Source organism: Orcinus orca, chromosome 1 (assembly GCF_937001465.1).
Source record: "Orcinus orca chromosome 1, mOrcOrc1.1, whole genome shotgun sequence".
NCBI lineage: Eukaryota > Metazoa > Chordata > Mammalia > Artiodactyla > Delphinidae > Orcinus > Orcinus orca.
The window spans coordinates 86,422,954-86,443,507 of NC_064559.1; positions in this window are offsets into that span (position 1 = coordinate 86,422,954).

A 20,554-nucleotide genomic window follows, 5' to 3' on the forward strand; every position below is an offset into this window, starting at 1 on the left:
GTGTTACGGGCAGCTCACAAGAAAGCGAGTTGAAGAAAGGAGCTCAGGGTAACTGTCATTCACAAACCTGCAGAGTTATAAATGAAAGCTATCATCCAAAAATATACTGAAGTAAGGCTGCCAAGAGGACTTGAAAGCGGGGCAGAATTGCAGGATACCGATTTCAGGAGGTAGACTGGAATTGCATGTAAAGCATAGGAAAAGAGGCAGAACGTCCACAATGATGCACTTGACCAAAAAGGGCGTATGCGTTTTTTCCTGAATATATTTAGGAAAATATGCATACGCCCCTTTTGGCTAAGCAAGCAAGCTTGCAAAGGAAATCTGCACTACAATGAAGTCTCACTGCCCCCCAGTCAAAAGGGCCATCTGAAAAAAGTGTAAAACCCAGAAAGGCAGGACAGGCCATGGAGAACTGGGAGCCTTGTCATGCTGATGGGCGGGATGTAAATTGCCAACAGCCACTCTGGAGAAGTGTATGGTGTTTCATGAAACATCTAAAAAACAAAGCAACAGAGCCTAGTGCACTACTACTTATGGTCCTATAGGTTAGGGAAATTAAAATCAAAAAGACACAGCCACCCTAATGTTTGGGACGGCTCTGTTTACAAGAACCTCGTTTACGGTACAAGTTCAATATCACAGAAAGCGAAAAATGGATAAAGACGTTGTGATACTTACGTACAATGCAATATCACTCAGCAATGAAATCTATGTCATCAGGCCCGTAGCAGCATAATGATTGGATTCAGGTACGATGATTCTAAGTGAAATAAGTCACACAGAAAAAGAAACATCATAAGATATCACTAATACACGGAATGTAAACTTGGCTACACAGGAACTGAATTACAAAACAGAACAGGTTCTCAAATGTAGAAAACCAACTTATGCTTGCTTAAGGGGAAAGGTGAGTTGGGGTCCTGCATAAAAACAGAGATTGAAATTAGCACAGATACCATTCCATAAGCCAAATATGTAATAGACAAGAGCTACTCCTTGCTCAACGAGGAGGACACAACACCCCATATTAAACGCCTAAGAATATACCTGACTAGTAAGAATGTTAAAACCTATGGATTTATATGTCTCCAAAAGAGAATCAAGCGTGTCTACTGCGGCATAAACGCAGCACTGATAGGATTGGTGAGGTTCGGTGAGCAAATGCAGACCCTTTGAAGTCATATTGTATGGTACCCATTCCATGGGTCTCAACTCTCCAGGTTTAAGGGATTCTTCCTTCAGCTAAAACATGCATGTGGAACCCAGAGTATGATCCACCATGTGATCAGGAAACGTGTTCAAACGTGTCTCAGTTTTCGTCCCCTGGTACTCGGGTGCAACATTCCAGACGCTTTACTATCACTCTCCCCACTTGGAGAGGCAGTGCCTTTAACCTCCTGTTTGGCCCAGTTTGCAATTTCTGCGGAAAATGAACAGGAAGAGGGAGAACCAATGAGAGACCAGCTGGAGGTGTCTGGACGGGCAAATTTAACTCTCATTTCCCACCAGGAAGAGGAATTAACCAAAGGCTCAGCGAGCCGTGTCGGAACCACACTAGGGCCTGAAGCAATCCTGCGGTGTTGCGGGCAGCTCACAAGAAAGCGAGTTGAAGAAAGGAGCTCAGGGTAACTGTCATTCACAAACCTGCACAGTTATAAATGAAAGCTATCATCCAAAAATATACTGAAGTAAGGCTGCCAAGAGGACTTGAAAGCGGGGCAGAATTGCAGGAAACCGATTTCAGGAGGTAGACTGGAATTGCATGTAAAGCATAGGAAAAGAGGCAGAACGTCCACAATGATGCACTTGACCAAAAAGGGCGTATGCGTTTTTTCCTGAATATATTCAGGAAAATATGCATACGCCCCTTTTGGCTAAGCAAGCAAGCTTGCAAAGGAAATCTGCACTACAATGAAGTCTCACTGCCCCCCAGTCAAAAGGGCCATCTGAAAAAAGTGTAAAATCCAGAAAAGCAGGACAAGACATGGAGAACTGGGAGCCTTGTTATGCTGATGGGCGGGATGTAAATTGCCAACAGCCACTCTGGAGAAGTGTATGGTGTTTCCTGAAACATCTGAAAAACAAAGCAACAGAGCCTAGGGCACTTCCACTTATGGTCCTATAGATTAGCGAAATTAAAATCAAAAAGACACAGCCACCCCAAAGTTTGGGACGGCTCTGTTTACAAGAACCTCGTTTACGGTACAAGTTCAATATCGCAGAAAGCGAAAAATGGATAAAGACGTTGTGGTACTTACGTACAATGCAATATCACTCAGCAATGAAATCTATGTCATCAGGCTCGTAGCGGCCTAATGAGTGGATTCAGGTACGAAGATTCTAAGTGAAATAAGTCACACAGAAAAAGAAACATCATAAGATATCACTACTACACGGAATGTAAACTTGGCTACACAGGAACTGAATTACAAAACAGAACACGGTCTCAAATGTAGAAAACCAACTTATGCTTGCTTAAGGGGAAAGGTGAGTTGCGGTGCTGCATAAAACCAGAGATTGAAATGAGCACAGATACCGTTCCATAAGCCAAATATGTAATAGACAAGAGCTATTCCTTGCTCAACGAAGTGGACTCAACACCCCATATTAAACGCCTAAGAATATACCTGACTAGTAAGAATCTTAAAACCTATGGATTTATATGTCTCCGAAAGAGAATCAAGCGTGTGTACAGCGGCATAAACGCAGCACTGATAGGATTGCTGAGGTTCGGTGAGCAAATGCAGACCCTTTGAAGTCATATTACATGGTACCCATTCCATGGATCTCAACTCTTCAGGTTTAAGGGATTCTTCCTTCAGCTAAAACATGCATGTGGAACCCAGAGTATGATCCACCATGTGATCGGGAAACGTGTTCAAATGTGTCTCAGATTTCGTTCCCTGATACTCGGGTGCAACATTCCAGACGCTTTACTAACACTCTCCCCACTTGGAGAGTCAGTGCCTTTAACCTCCTGTTTGGCTAGTTTGCAATTTCTGCGGAAGATGAACAGGAATAGGGAGAACCAATGAGAGACTAGCTGGAGGTGTCTGGACGGGGAAATTTAACTCTCATTTCCCACCAGGAAGAGGAATTAACCAAAGGCTCAGCGTGCCATGCCAGAACAACACTAGGGCCTGAAGCAATCCTGCGGTGTTGCGGCCAGCTTAGAAAAAGCGAGTTGAAGAGAGGAGCTCATGGGCACTGTAATTCACAAACCTGCAGAGTTATAAATGACAGCTATCGTCCAAAAATATATTGAAGTAAGGCTGCCAAGAGGACTTGAAAGCGGGGCAGAATTGCAGGAAACCCATTTCAGGAGGTAGATTGGAATTGCATGTAAAGCATAGGAAAAGAGGCAGAACGTCCACAATGATGCACTTGGACAAAAAGGGCGTATGCGTTTTTTCCTGAATATATTCAGGAAAAAACGCATATGCACTTTTTGGCCAACCAAGCAAGCTTGGAAAGGAAATCTGCACTAGAATGAAGTCTCACTGCCCCCCGGTCAAAAGGGCCATGTGAAAAAAGTGTAAAATCCAGAAAGGCAGGACAGACCATGGAGAACTGGGAGCCTTGTTATGCTGATGGGAGGGATGTAAATTGCCAACAGCCACTCTGGAGAAGTGTATGGTGTTTCCTGAAACATCTAAAAAACAAAGCAACAGAGCCTAGGGCACTTCCACTTATGGTCCTATAGCTTAGGGAAATTAAAATCAAAAAGACACAGCCACCCCAATGTTTGGGACGGCTCTGTTTACAAGAACCTCGTTTACGGTACAAGTTTGATATCACAGAAAGCGAAAAATGGATAAAGAAGTTGTGGTACTTACGTACAATGCAATGTAACTCAGCAATGAAATCTATGTCATCAGGCCCGTAGCAGCATAATGAGTGGATTCAGGTACGATGATTCTAAGTGAAATAAGTCACACAGAAAAAGAAACATCATAAGATATCACTAATACATAGAATGTAAACTTGGCTACACAGGAACTGAATTACAAAACAGAACAGGGTCTCAAATGTAGAAACCCACCTTATGCTTGCTTAAGGGGAAAGGTGAGTTGGGGTGCTGCATAAAACCAGAGATTGAAATTAGCACAGATAACGTTCCATAAGCCAAATATGTAATAGACAAGAGCTACTCCTTGCTCAACGAAGTGGACTCAACACCCCATATTATACGCCTAAGAATATAGCTGACTAGTAAGAATCTTAAAACCTATGGATTTATATGTCTCCGAAAGAGAATCAAGCGTGTGCACAGCAGCATAAACGCAGCAGTGATAGGATTGGTGAGGTTCAGTGAGCAAATGCAGACCCTTTGAAGTCATATTGCATGGTACCCATTCCATGGGTCTCAACTCTCCAGGTTTAAGGGATTCTTCCTTCAGCTAAAACATGCATGTGGAACCCAGAGCATGATCCACCGTGTGATCGGGAAACGTGTTCAAATGTGTCTCAGTTTTCGTCCCCTGGTACACGGGTGCAACTTTCAAGAAGGTTTTGCTAACACTCTCCCCACTTGGAGAGTCAGTGCCTTTAACCTCCTGTTTGGCCCAGTTTGCAATTTCTTCGGAAAATGAACAGGAATTGGGAGAACCAATGAGAGACTAGCTGGAGGTGTCTGGACGGGCAAATTTAACTCTCATTTCCCACCAGAAAGAGGAATTAACCAAAGGCTCAGCGTGCCGTGCCGGAACCACACTAGGGCCTGAAGCAATCCTGCGGTGTTGCAGCCAGCTCACAAGACAGCGACTTGAAGAAAGGAGCTCAGGGGCACTATAATTCACAAACCTGCAGAGTTATAAATGACAGGTATCGTCCAAAAATATATTGAAGTAAGGCTGCCAAGAGGACCTAAAAGAGGGGAAGAATTGCAGGAAACCGATTTCAGGAGGTAGAGTGGAATTCCATTTAAAGCATAGGAAAAGAAGCAGAACGTCCACAATGGTGCATTTGGCCAAAAAGTGCGTATGCGTTTTTTCCAGAATATATTCAGGAAAAACGCATACGCCCTTTTTGGCCAACCAAGCAAGCTTGCAAAGGAAATCTGAACTACAGTGAAGTCTCACTGCGCCCCGGTCAAAAGGGCCATCTGAAAAAAGTGTAAAATCCAGAAAGGCAGGACAGGCCATGGAGAACTGGGAGCCTTGTTATGCTGATGGGCGGGATGTAAATTGACAACAGCCACTCTGGAGAAGTGTATGGTGTTTCCTGGAACATCTAAAAAACAACGCAACAGAGCCTAGGACACTTCCACTTATGGTCCTATAGCTTAGGGAAATTAAAGTAAAAAAGACACAGCCACCCCATTGTTTGGGACGGCTGTGTTTACAAGAACCTTGTTTAAGGTACATGTTTAATATCGCAGAAAGCAAAAAATGGATAAAGAAGTTGTGGTACTTACGTACAATGCAATATCACTCAGCAATGAAATCTATGTCATCAGGCCCGTAGCAGCATAATGAGTGGATTCAGCTACGATGATTCTAAGTGAAATAAGTCACAGAGAAAAAGAAACATCATAAGATATCTCTAATACACGGAATGTAAACTTGGCTACACAGGAACTGAAATACAAAACAGAACAGGGTCTCAAATGTAGAAAACCAACTTATGCTTGCTTAAGGGGAAACGTGAGTTGGGGTGCTGCATAAAACCAGAGATTGAAATTAGCACAGATACCATTCCATAAGCCAAATATGTAATAACAAGAGCTACTCCTTGCTCAACGAAGTGAACTCAACACCCCATATTAAACGCCTAAGAATATACCTGACTAGTAAGAATCTTAAAACCTATGGATTTATACGTCTCCGAAAGAGAATCAAGTGTTTGTACAGCAGCATAAACGCAGCAGTGATAGGATTGGTGAGGTTCGGTGAGCAAATGCAGACCCTTTGAAGTCATATTTCATGGTACCCATTCCATGGGTCTCGACTCTCCAGGTTTAAGGGATTCTTCCTTCAGCTAAAACATGCATGTGGAACCCAGAGTATGATCCACCGTGTGATCGGGAAACGTGTTCAAATGTGTCCCAGATTCCGTCCTCTGGTACTCGGGTGCAACATTCCAGATGCTTTACTAACACTCTCCCCACTTGGAGAGTCAGTGCCTTTAACCTCCTGTTTGGCCCAGTTTGCAATTTTTGCGTAAGATGAACAGGAATAGGGAGAACCAATGAGAGACTAGCTGGAGGTGTCTGGACGGGCAAATTTAACTCTCATTTCCCACAAGGAAGAGGAATTAAACAAAGGCTCAGCGTGCCATGCCGGAACTACACTAGGGCCTGAATCAATCCGGTGGTGTTGCGGCCAGCGCACAATAAAGCGAGTTGAAGAAAGGAGCTCAGGGGCACTCTCATTCACACACCTGCAGAGGTAAAAATGACAGCTATCGTCCAAAAATATATTGAAGTAAGCCTGCCAAGAGGACTTGAAAGCGGGGCAGAATTGCAGGAAACCGATTTCAGGAGGTAGACTGGAATTGCATGTAAAGCATAGGAAAAGAGGCAGAAAGTCCACTATGATGCACTTAGCCAAAAAGGGCGTATGCGTTTTTTCCTGAATATATTCAGGAATAAACGCATACGCCCTTTTTGGCCAACCAAGCAAGCTTGCAAAGGAAATCTGCACTACAATGAAGTCTCACTGCCCCCCAGTCAAAAGGGCCATCTGAAAACAGTGTAAAATCCAGAAAAGCAGGACAAGCCATGGAAAACTGGGAGCCGTGTTATGCTGATGGGCGGGATGTAAATTGCCAACAGCCACTCTGGAGAAGTGTATGGTGTTTCCTGAAACATCCAAAAAACAAAGCAACAGACCCTAGGGCACTTCCACTTATGGTCCTATAGCTTAGGGAAATTAAAATCAAAAAGACACAGCCACCCCAAAGTTTGGGAGGGCTCTGTTTACAAGAACCTCGTTTACGGTACAAGTTCAATATCACAGAAAGCAAAAAATGGATAAAGAAGTTGTGGTACTTACGTACAATGCAATATCACTCAGCAATGAAATCTATGTCATTAGTCCCATAGCAGCATAATGAGTGGATTCAGGTACGATGATTCTAAGTGAAATAAGTCACACAGAAAAAGAAACATCATAACATATCACTACTACACGGAATGTAAACTTGGCTACACAGGAACTGAATTACAAAACAGAACAGGGTCTCAAATGTAGAAAACCAACTTATGCTTGCTTAAGGGGAAAGGTGAGTTGGGGTGCTGCATAAAACCAGAGATTGAAATTAGCACAGATACCGTTCCATAAGCCAAATATGTAATAGACAAGAGCTACTCCTTGCTCAACGAAGTGGACTCAACACCCCATATTAAATGCCTAAGAATATACCTGACTAGTAAGAATCTTAAAACCTATGGATTTATATGTCTCCGAAAGAGAATCAAGCGTGTGTACAGCGGCATAAACGCAGCAGTGATAGGATTGGTGAGGTTCGGTGAGCAAATGCAGACCCTTTGAAGTCATATTGCATGGTGCCCATTCCATGGGTCTCAACTCTCCAGGTTTAAGGGATTCTTCCTTCAGCTAAAACATGCATGTGGAACCCAGAGTATGATCCACCGTGTGATCGGGAAATGTGTCTCAGTTTTCGTCCCCTGGTACTCGGGTGCAACATTCCAGATGCTTTACTAACACTCTCCCCACTTGGAGAGTCAGTGCCTTTAACCTCCTGTTTGGCCCAGTTTGCAATTTCTGCGGAAAATGAACAGGAATAGGGAGAACCAATGAGAGACTAGCTGGAGGTGTCTGGACGGGCAAATTTAACTCTCATTTCCCACCAGGAAGAGGAATTAACCAAAGGCTCAGCGTGCCGTGCCGGAACCACACTAGGGCCTGAAGCAATCCTGCGGTGTTGCGGCCAGCTCACAAGAAAGCGAGTTGAAGAAAGGAGCTCAGGGGCACTGTAATTCACAAACCTGCAGAGTTATAAATGACAGCTATCGTCCAAAAATATATTGAAGTAAGGCTGCCAAGAGGACTTGAAAGCGGGGCAGAATTGCAGGAAACCGATTTCAGGAGGTAGACTGGAATTGCATGCAAAGCATAGGAAAAGAGGCAGAACGTCCACAATGATGCACTTGGCCAAAAAGTGCGTATGCGTTTTTTCCTGAATCAGGAAAAAACTCATACGCCCTTTTTGGCCAACCAAGCAAGCTTGCAAAGGAAATCTGCACTACAATGACGACTCACTTCCCCCCGGTCAAAAGGGCCATCTGAAAAAAGTGTAAAATCCAGAAAGGCAGGACAGGCCATGGACAACTGGGAGCCTTGTTATGCTGACGGGCGGGATGTAAATTGCCAACAGCCACTCTGGAGAAGTGTATGGTGTTTCCTGAAACATACAAAAAAAAAAGAAACAGAGCCTAGGCCACTTCCCCTTATGGTCCTATAGCTTAGGGAAATTAAAATCAAAAAGACACAGCCACCCCAAAGTTTGGGACGGCTGTGTTTACAAGAACCTCGTTTACGGTACAAGTTCAATATCGCAGAAATCGAAAAATGGATAAAGAAGTTGTGGCACTTACGAAGAATGCAATATCACTCAGCAATGAAATCTATGTCATCAGGCCCGTAGCAGCATAATGAGTGGATTCAGGTACGATGATTCTAAGTGAAATAAGTCACACAGAAAAAGAAACATCATAAGTTATCACTACTACACGGAATGTAAACTTGGCTACACAGGAACTGAATTACAAAACAGAACAGGGTCTCAAATGTAGAAAACCAACTTATGCTTGCTTAAGGGGAAAGGTGAGTTGGGGTGCTACATAAAACTAGTGATTGAAATAAAAGCAGATATGTTCCGTAAGCCAAATATGTAATAACAAGAGCTACTCCTTGCTCAACGAAGTGGACTCAACACCCCATATTAAACGCCTAAGAATATACCTGACTAGTAATAATCTGAAAACCTATGGATTTATATGTCTCCGAAAGAGAATCAGGCATGTGTACAGTGGCATAAACGCAGCAGTGATAGGATTGGTGAGGTTCGGTGAGCAAATGCAGACCCTTTGAAGTCATATTGCATGGTACTCATTCCATGAGTCTCAACTCTCCAGGTTTAAGGGATTCTTCTTTCAGCTAAAACATGCATGTGGAACCCAGAGTATGATCCACCGTGTGATAGGGAAACGTGTTCAAATGTGTCTCAGTTTTCGTCCCCTGGTACTCGGGTGCAACATTCCAGACGCTTTACTAACACTCTCCCCACTTGGAGAGTCAGTGCCTTTAACCTCCTGTTTGGCACAGTTTGCAATTTCTCCGTAAGATGAACAGGAATAGGGAGAGCCAATGAGAGACCAGCTGGAGGTGTCTGGACGGGCAAATTTAACTCTCATTTCCCACCAGGAAGAGGAATTAACCAAAGGCTCAGCGTGCCGTGCCGGAACCACACTAGGGCCTGAAGCAATCCTGCGGTGTTGCGGCCAGGTCACAAGAAAGCGAGTTGAAGAAAGGAGCTCAGGGGCCCTGTAATTCACAAACCTGCAGAGTTATAAATGACATCTATCGTCCAAAAATATATTGAAGTAAGGCTGCCAAGAGGACTTGAAAGCGGGACAGAATTGCAGGAAACCGATTTCAGGAGGTAGACTGGAATTGCATGTAAAGCATAGGAAAAGAGGCAGAACGTCCACAATGATGCACTTGGCCAAAAAGGGCGTATGCGTTTTTTTCTGAATATATTCAGGAAAAAACGAATACGCCCTTTTTGGCCAACCAAGCAAGCTTGCAGAGGTAATCTGCACTACAATGAAGTCTCACTGCCCCCTGGTCAAAAGGGCCATGTGAAAAATGTGTAAAATCCAGAAAGGCAGGACAAACCATGGAGAACTGGGAGCCTTGTTATGCTGATGGGCGGGATGTAAATTGCCAACAGCCACTCTGGAGAAGTGTATGGTGTTTCCTGAAACATCCAAAAAACAAAGCAACAGAGCCTAGGGCACTTCCACTTATGGCCCTATAGCTTAGGGAAATTAAAATCAAAAAGACACAGCCACCCCAAAGTTTGGGACGGCTCTGTTTACAAGAACCTCATTTACGGTACAAGTTCAATATCACAGAAAGCGAAAAATGGATAAAGAAGTTGTGGTACTTACGTACAATGCAATATCACTCAGCAATGAAATCTATGTCATCAGGCCCATAGCAGCATAATGAGTGGATTCAGGTACGATGATTCTAAGTGAAATAAGTCACACAGAAAAAGAAACATCCTAACATATCTCTAATACACGGAATGTAAACTTGGCTACACAGGAACTGAATTACAAAACAACAGGGTCTCAAATATAGAAAACCAACTTACGCTTGCTTAAGGGGAAAGGTGAGTTGGGGTGCTGCATAAAACCAGATATTGAAATTAGGACAGTTACCGTTCCATAACCCAAATATGTAATAGACAAGAGCTACTCCTTGCTCAACGAGTGGACTCAACACTCCATATTAAACGCCTAAGAATATACCTGACTAGTAAGAATCTTAAAACCTATGGATTTATATGTCTCCGAAAGAGAATCAAGCATGTGTACAGCGGCATAAACGCAGCAGTGATAGGATTGGTGAGGTTCGGTGAGCAAATGCAGACCGTTTGAAGTCATATTGCATGGTACCCATTCCATGGGTCTCAACTCTCCAGGTTTAAGGGATTCTTCCTTCAGCTAAAACATGCATGTGGAACCCAGAGTATGATCCACCGTGTGATCGGGAAACGTGTTCAAATGTGTCTCAGTTTTCATCCCCTGGTACTCCGGTGCAACATTCCAGACGCTTTACTAAAACTCTCCTCACTTGGAGAGTCCGTGCCTTTAACCTCCTGTTTGGCCCAGTTTGCAATTTCTGCGGAAAATGAACACGAATAGGGAGAACCAATGAGAGACTAGCTGGAGGTGTCTGGACGGGCAAATTTAACTCTCATTTCCCACCAGGAAGAGGAATTAACCAAAGGCTTAGCGTGCCATACCGGAACCACACTAGGGCCTGAAGCAATCCTGCAGTGTTGCGACCAGCTCACAAGAAAGAGAGTTGAAGAAAGGAGCTCAGGGTAACTGTCATTCACAAACCTGCAGAGTTATACATGACAGGTATCGTCCAAAATTATATTGAAGTAAGGCTGCCAAGAGGACTTGAAAGCGGGACAGAATTGCAGGAAACCAATTTCAGGAGGTAGACTGGAATTGCATGTAAAGCATCGGAAAAGAGGCAGAACGTCCACAATGGTGCACTTGGCCAAAAATTGCGTATGCGTTTTTTCCTGAATATATTCAGGAAAAAGCGCATACGCACTTTTTGGCCAACCAAGCAAGCTTGCCAAGGTAATCTGCACTACAATGAAGTCTCACTGCCCCCCGGTGAAAAGGGCCATCTGAAAAAAGTGTAAAATCCAGAAAGGCAGGACAGGCCATGGAGAACTGGGAACACTGTTATGCTGATGGGCGGGATGTAAATTGCCAACAGCCACTCTGGAGAAGTGTATGGTGTTTCCTAAACATCTAAAAAACAAAGCAACAGAGCCTAGGGCACTTCCACTTATGGTCTTATAGCTTAGAGAAAGTAAAATCAAAAAGACACAGCCACCCCAAAGTTTGGAATGGCTCTGTTTACAAGAACCTCATTTACGGTACAAGTTCAATATCACAGAAAGCGAAAAATGGATAAAGAAGTTGTGGTACTTACGTACAATGCAATATCACTCAGCAATGAAATCTATGTCATCAGGCCCGTAGCAGCATAATGAGTGGATTCAGCTACGATGATTCTAACTGAAATAAGTCACACAGAAAAAGAAATATCATAAGATATCACTACTACACGGAATGTAAACTTGGCTACACAGGAACTGAATTACAAAACAGAACAGGGTCTGAAATGTAGAAAACCAACTTATGCTTGCTTAAGGCGAAAGGTGAGTTGGGGTGCTGCATAAAACCAGAGATTGAAATGAGCACAGATACCGTTCCATAAGCCAAATATGTAATAGACAAGAGCTACTCCTTGTTAACGAAGTGGACACAGCACCCCATATTAAACGCCTAAGAATATACCTGACTAGTAAGAACCTTAAAGCCTATTTATTTATATGTCTCCAAAAGAGAATCAAGCGTTAGTACAGCGGCATAAACTCAGCAGTGATAGGATTGCTGAAGTTCGGTGAGCAAATGCAGACCCTTTGAAGTCATATTGCCTGGTACCCATTCCATGGGTCTCAACTCTCAAGGTTTAAGGGTATCTTCCTTCACCTAAAACATGCATGTGGAACCCAGAGTATGATCCACCGTGTGATCGGGAAACGTGTTCAAATGTGTCTCAGTTTTCGTCCCCTGGTACTCGGGTTCAACATTCCAGACGCTTTAATAACACTCTCCCCACTTGGAGAGTCAGTGCCTTTAACCTCCTGTATGGCCCAGTTTGCAATTTCTGCGGAAAAAGAACAGGAATAGGGAGAACCAATGAGAGACTAGCTGGAGGTTTCTGGACGGGCAAATTTAACTCTCATTTCCCACCAGGAAGAGGAATTAACCAAAGGCTCAGCGTGCCATGCCAGAACCACAGTAGGGCGTGAAGCAATCCTGCGGTGTTGCGGCCAGCTCACAAGAAAGCGAGTTGAAGAAAGGAGCTCAGGGGCACTGTCATTCACAAACCTGCAGAGTTATAAATGACAGCTATCGTCCAAAAATATATTAAAGTAAGTCTGCCAAGAGGACTTGAAAGTGGGGCAGAATTGCAGGAAACCGATTTCAGGAGGTGGACTGGAAGTGCATTGAAAGCATAGGAAAAGAGGCAGAACATCCACAATGATGCACTTGGCCAAAAAGAGTGTATGTATTTTTTCCTGAATATACGCAGGAAAAAACGCATACACACTTTTTGGCCAACCAAGCAAGCTTTCAAAGGAAATCTGCACTACAATGAGTCTCACTGCCCCCGGTCAAATGGGCCATCTGAAAAAAGTGTAAAATCCAGAAAGGCAGGACAGGCCATGGAGAACTGGGAGCCTTGTTATGCTGATGGGCGGGATGTAAATTGCCAACAGCCACTCTGGAGAAGTGAATGGTGTTTCCTGAAACATCCAAAAAACAAAGCAACAGAGCCTAGGGCACTTCCACTTATGGTCCTATAGCTTAGGGAAATTAAAATCAAAAAGACACAGCCACCCCAAAGTTTCGGACGGCTCTGTTTACAAGAACCTCATTTACGGTACAAGTTCAATATCACAGAAAGCGAAAAATGGATAAAGAAGTTGTGGTACTTACGTACAATGCAATATCACTCAGCAATGAAATCTATGTCATCAGGCCCGTAGCAGCATAATGAGTGGATTCAGGTACGATGATTCTAAGTGAAATAAGTCACACAGAAAAAGAAACATCCTAACATATCACTAATACACGGAATGTAAACTTGGCTACACAGGAACTGAATTACAAAACAACAGGGTCTCAAATATAGAAAACCAACTTAGGCTTGCTTAAGGGGAAAGGTGAGTTGGGGTGCTGCATAAAACCAGAGATTGAAATTAGGACAGTTACCGTTCCATAACCCAAATATGTAATAGACAAGAGCTACTCCTTGCTCAACGAGTGGACTCAACATTCCATATTAAACGCCTAAGAATATACCTGACTAGTAAGAATCTTAAAACCTATGGATTTATATGTCTCCGAAAGAGAATCAAGCGTGTGTACAGCGGCATAAACGCAGCAGTGATATGATTGGTGAGGTTCGGTGAGCAAATGCAGACCGTTTGAAGTCATATTGCATGGTACCCATTCCATGGGTCTCAACTCTCCAGGTTTAAGGGATTCTTCCTTCAGCTAAAACATGCATGTGGAACCCAGAGTATGATCCACCGTGTGATCGGGAAACGTGTTCAAATGTGTCTCAGTTTCCGTTCCCTGGTACTCGGGTGCAACATTCCAGACGCTTTACTAAAACTCTCCTCACTTGGAGAGTCCGTGCCTTTAACCTCCTGTTTGGCCCAGTTTGCAATTTCTGCGGAAAATGAACAGGAATAGGGAGAAACAATGAGAGACTAGCTGGAGGTGTCTGCACGGGGAAATTTAACTCTCATTTCCCACCAGGAAGAGGAATTAACGAAAGGCTTAGCGTGCCATACCGGAACCACACTACGCCCTGAAGCAATCCTGCGGTGTTGTGGCCAGCTGACAAGAAAGCGAGTTGAAGAAAGGAGCTCAGGGACACTGGAATTCACAAACCTGCAGAGTTATAAATGACAGCTATCGTCCAAAAATATAGTGAAGTAAGGCTGCCAAGAGGACTTGACAGCGGGGCAGAATTGCAGGAAACCGATTTCAGGAGGTAGAGTGGAATTGCACGTAAAGCATAGGAAAAGAGGCAGAACATCCACAATGATGCACTTGGTCAAAAAGGGCGTATGCGTTTTTCCCTAAATATATTCAGGGAAAAACGCATACGCCCCTTTTGGCCAACCAAGCAAGGTTGCAAAGGAAATCTGCACTACAATGAAGTCTCACTTCCCACCGGTCAAAAGGGCCATCTGAAAAAAGTGTAAAATCCAGAAAGGCAGGACAGGCCATGGAGAACTGGGCGCCTTGTTATACTGATGGGCGGGATGTAAATTGCCAACAGCCACTGTGGAGAAGTGTATGGTGTTTCCTAAATATCTAAAAAACAAAGCAACAGAGCCTAGGGCACTTCCACTTATGGTCCTTTAGCTTAGGGAAATTAAAATCAGAAAGACACAGCCACCGCAGTTTGGGACGGCTCTGTTGACAAGAACCTCGTTTACGGTACAAGTTCAATATCACAGAAAGCGAAAAATGGATAAAGAAGTTGTGGTACTTACGTACAATGCAATATCACTCAGCAATGAAATCTATGCCATCAGGCCCATACCAGCATAATGAATGGATTCAGGTACGATGATTCTAAGTGAAATAAGTCACACAGAAAAAGAAACATCATAACATATCACTACTACACGGAAAGTAAACTTGGCTACACAGGAACTGCATTACAAAACAGAACAGGGTCTCAAATGTAGAAAACCAACTTATGCTTGCTTAAGGGGAAAGGTGAGTTGGGGTGCTGCATAAAACCAGAGATTGAAATTAGCACAGATACCGTTCCATAAGCCAAATATGTAATAGACAAGAGCTACTCCTTGCTCAACGAAGTGGACTCAACACCCCATATTAAACGCCTAACAATATACCTGACTAGTAAGAATCTTAAAACCTATGGATTTATATGTCTCCGAAAGAGAATCAAGCGTGTGCACAGCAGCACAAATGCAGCAGTGATAGGATTGCTGTGGTTCGGTGAGCAAATGCAGACCCTTTGAAGTCATATTGCATGGTACCCATTCCATGGGTCTCAACTCTCCAGGTTTAAGGGATTCTTCCTTCAGCTAAAACATGCATGTGGAACCCAGAGTATGATCCACCGTGTGATCGGGAAACGTGTTCAAATGTGTCTCAGTTTTCGTCCCCTGGTACTCGGGTGCAACATTCAAGAAGGTTTTGCTCACACTCTCCCCACTTGGAGAGTCATGCTTTTAACCTCCTGTTTGGCCCAGTTTGCAAATTCTGCGCAAAATGAACAGGAATAGGGAGAACCAATGAGAGACCAGCTGGAGGTGTCTGGACGGGCAAATTTAACTCTCATTTCCCACCAGGAACAGGAATTAACCAAAGGCTCAGCGTGCCGTGCCGGAACCGCACTATGGCCTGAAGCAATCCTGCGGTGTTGCGGCCAGCTCACAAGAAAGCGAGTTGAAGAAAGGAGCTCAGGGGCACTGTAATTCACAAACCTGCAGAGTTATAAATGACAGCTATCGTCCAAAAATATATTGAAGTAAGGCTGCCAAGAGGACTTGAAAGCGGGGCAGAATTGCAGGAAACCGATTTCAGGAGGTAGACTGGAATTGCATGTAAAGCATAGGAAAAGAGGCAGAACGTCCACAATGATGCACTTGGCCAAAAAGGGCGTATGCGTGTTTTCCTGAATATATTCAGGAAAAAACGCATACGCGCCTTTTGGCCAACCAAGCAAGCTTGCAAAGGAAATCTGCACTACAATGAAGTCTCACTTCCCACCAGTCAAAAAGGCCATGTGAAAAAAGTGTAAAATCCAAAAAGGCAGGACAGGCCATGGAGAACTGGGAGACTTGTTATGCTGATGGGCGGGATGTAAATTGCCATAGCCACTCTGGAGAAGAGTATGGTGTTTCCTAAACATCTAAAAAACAAAGCAACAGAGCCTAGGGCACTTCCACTTATGGTCCTATAGCTTAGGGAAATTAAAATCAAAAAGACACAGCCACCCCAAAATTTGGGATGGCTCTGTTTACAAGAATCTCGTTTACGGTACAAGTTCAAAATCGCAGAAAGTGAAAAATGGGTAAAGAAATTGTGGTACTTACGTACAATGCAATATCACTCAGCAATGAAATCTATGTCATCAGGCCCGTAGCAGCATAATGAGTGGATTCAGGTACGATGATTCTAAGTGATATAAGTCACACAGAAAACGAAACATCATAAGATAACTCTAATACACGGAATGTAAACTTGGCTACACAGGAACTGAATTACAAAACAGAACAGGGTCTCAAATGTAGAAAACCAACTTATGCTTGCTTAAGGGGAAAGGTGAGTTGGGGTGCTGCATAAAACCAGAGATTGAAATTAGCACAGATACCGTTCCATAAGCCAAATATGTAATAGACAAGAGCTACCCCTTGCTCAACGAAGTGGACTCAACACCCCATATTAAACGCCTAACAATACACCTGACTAGTAATAATCTTACAACCTATGGATTTATATGTCTCCAAAAGAGAATCAAGTGTGTGTACAGTGGCATAAACGCAGCAGTGATAGGATTGGTGAGGTTCGTTGAGCAAATGCAGACCCTTTCAAATCATATTCATGGTACCCATTCCATGGGTCTCAACTCTCCAGGTTTAAGGGATTCTTCCTTCAGCTAAAACATGCATGTGGAACCCAGAGTATGATCCACGATGTGATCGGGAAACGTGTTCAAATGTGTCTCAGTTTTCGTCCTCTGGTACTCGGGTGCAACATTCCAGACGCTTTACTAACACTCTCCCCACTTGGAGAGTCAGTGCCTTTAACCTCCTGTTTGGCCCAGTTTGCAATTTCTGCATAAGATGAAGAGGAATAGGGAGAACCAATGAGAGACTAGCTGGAGGTGTCTGGACGGGCAAATTTAACTCTCATTTCCCACCAGGAAAAGGAATTAACCAAAGGCTCAGCATACCATGCCAGAACCACACTAGGGCCTGAAGCAATCCTGCGGTGTTGCGGCCAGCTCACAAGAAAGCGAGTTGAAGAAAGGAGCTCAGGGGCACTGTCATTCACAAACCTGCAGAGTTATAAATGACAGCTATCGTCCAAAAATATATTGAAGTAAGGCTGCCAAGAGGACTTGAAAGCGGGGCAGAATTGCAGGAAACCGATTTCAGGAGGTAGACTGGAATTGCATGTAAAGCATAGGAAAAGAGGCAGAACGTCCACAATGATGCACTTGGCCAAAAAGGGCGTATGCGTGTTTTCCTGAATATATTCAGGAAAAAACGCATACGCCCTTTTTGGCCAACCAAGCAAGCTTGCAAATGAAATCTGCACTACAATGAAGTCTCACTGCCCCCGGTCAAAAGGGTCATCTGAAAAAAGTGTAAAATCCAGAAAGGCAGGACAGGCCACGGAGAACTGGGAGCCTTGTTATGCTGATGGGAGGGATGTAAATTGCCAACAGCCACTCTGGAGAAGTGTATGGTGTTTCCTGAAACACCTAAAAAACAAAGCAACAGAGCCTAGGGCACTTCCACTTATGGTCCTATAGCTTAGGGAAACTAAAATCAAAAAGACACAGCCACCCCGAAGTTTGGGACGGCTCTGTTTACAAGAACCTCGTTTACGGTACAAGTTCAATATCACAGAAACCGAAAAATGGATAAAGAAGATGTGGTACTTACGTACAATGCAATATCACTCAGCAATGAAATCTATGTCATCAGGCCCATACCAGCATAATGAGTGGATTCAGGTACGATGACTCTAAGTGAAATAAGTCACACAGAAAAAGAAACATCACAAGATATCACTACTACTCGGAATGTAAACTTGGCTACACAGGAACTGAATTACAAAACAGAACAGGGTCTCAAATGTAGAAAACCAACTTATGCTTGCTTAAGGGGAAAGGTGAGTTGGGGTGCTGCATAAAACCAGTGATTGAAATTAGCACAGATACTGTTCCATAAGCCAAATATGTAATAACAAGAGCTACTGCTTGCTCAACGAAGTGGACACAACACCCCATATTAAACGCCTAAGAATATACCTGACTAGTAAGAATCTTACAACCTATGGATTTATATGTCTCCAAAAGAGAATCAAGCGTGTGTACAGTGGCATAAAGGTAACAGTGATAGGATTGGTGAGGTTCGGTGAGCAAATGCAGACCCTTTAAAGTCATATTGCATGATACCCATTCCATGGGTCTCAACTCTCCAGGTTTAAGGGATTCTTCCTTCAGCCAAAACATGCATGTGGAACCCAGAGTATGATCCACCGTGTGGTCGGGAAACGTGTTCAAATGTGTCTCAGTTTTCGTCCTCTGGTACTCGGGTGCAACATTCCAGATGCTTTACTCACACTCTCCCCACTTGGAGAGTCAGTGCCTTTAACCTCCTGTTTGGTCCAGTTTGCAATTTCTGCGTAAGATGAACAGGAATAGGGAGAACCAATGAGAGACTAGCTGGAGGTGTCTGGACGGGCAAATTTAACTCTCATTTCCCACCAGGAAGATGAATTAACCAAAGTCTCAGCGTGCCGTGCCGGAACCACAGTAGGGCCTGAAGCAATCCTGCGGTTTTGTGGCCAGCTCACAAGAAAGCGAGCTGAAGAAAGGAGCTCAGGGACACTGTCATTCACAAACCTGCAGAGTTATAAATGACAGCTATCGTCCAAAAATATATTGAAGTCAGGCTGCCAAGAGGACTTGAAAGCGGGGCAGAATTGCAGGAAACCGATTTCAGGAGGTAGACTGGAATTGCATGTAAAGCATAGGAAAAGAGGCAGAACGTCCACAATGATGCACTTGGCCAAAAAGGGCGTATGCGTTTTTTCCTGAATATATTCAGGAAAAACGCATACGCCCTTTTTGGCCAACCAAGCAAGCTTGCAAAGGAAATCTGCATTACAATGAAGTCTCACTGCCGCCCGGTCTAAAGGGCCATATTAAAAAAGTGTAAAATCCAGAAAGGCAGGACAGGCCATGGAGAACTGGGAGCCTTGTTATGCTGATGGGTGGGATGTAAATTGCCAACAGCCACTCTGGAGAAGTGTATGGTGTTTCCTGAAACATTTAAAAAACAAAGCAACAGACCCTAGGGCACTTCCACTTATGGTCCTATAGCTTAGGGAAATTAAAATCAAAAAGACACAGCCACCCCAAAGTTTGGGACGGGTGTGTTTACAAGAACCTCGTTTACGGTACAAGTTCAATATCACAGAAAGCGAAAAATGGATAAAGAAGTTGTGGTACTCACGTACAATGTAATATCACTCAGCAATGAAATCTATGTCATCAGGCCCGTAGCAGCATAATGAGTGGATTCAGGTACGATGATTCTAAGTGAAATAAGTCACACAGAAAAAGAAACATCACAAGATATCACTACTACACGGAATGTAAACTTGGCTACACAGGAACTGAATTACAAAACAGAACAGGGTCTGAAATGTAGAAAACCAACTTATGCTTGCTTAAGGGGAAAGGTGAGTTGGAGTGCTGCATAAAACAAGAGATTGAAATTAGCACAGATGCTGTTCCATAAGTCAAATATGTAATAGACAAGAGGGACACCTTGCTCAACGAAGTGGACTGAAAACCCCATATTAAACATCTAAGAATATACCTGATTAGTAATAATCTGAAAACCTACGGATTTATATGTCTCCAAAAGAGAATCAAGCGTGTGTACAGCGGCATAAATGCAGCAGTGATAGGATTGGTGAGGTTTGGTGAGCAAATGCAGACCCTTTGAAGTCATATTGCATGGTACCCATTCCATGGGGCTCAACTCTCCAGGTTTAAGGGATTCTTCCTTCAGCTAAAACATGCATGTTGAACCCAGAGTATGATCCACCGTGTGATTGGCAAACGTGTTCAAATGTGTCTCAGTTTCGTCCCCTGGTACTCGGGTGCAACATTCCAGACGCTTTACTAACACTCTCCCCACTTGGAGAGTCAGTGCCTGTAACCTCCTGTTGGGCCCAGTTTGCAATTTCTGCGGAAGATGAACAGGAATAGGGAGAACCAATGAGAGCCTAGCTTGAGGTGTCTGGACTGGGAAATTTAACTCTTATTCCCACCAGGAAGAGGAATTAACCAAAGGCTCAGCGTGCCGTGCAGGAACCACACTAGGGCCTGAAGCAATCCTGCGGTGTTGCGGCCAGCTCACAAGAAAGCGAGTTGAAGAAAGGAGCTCAGGGGCACTG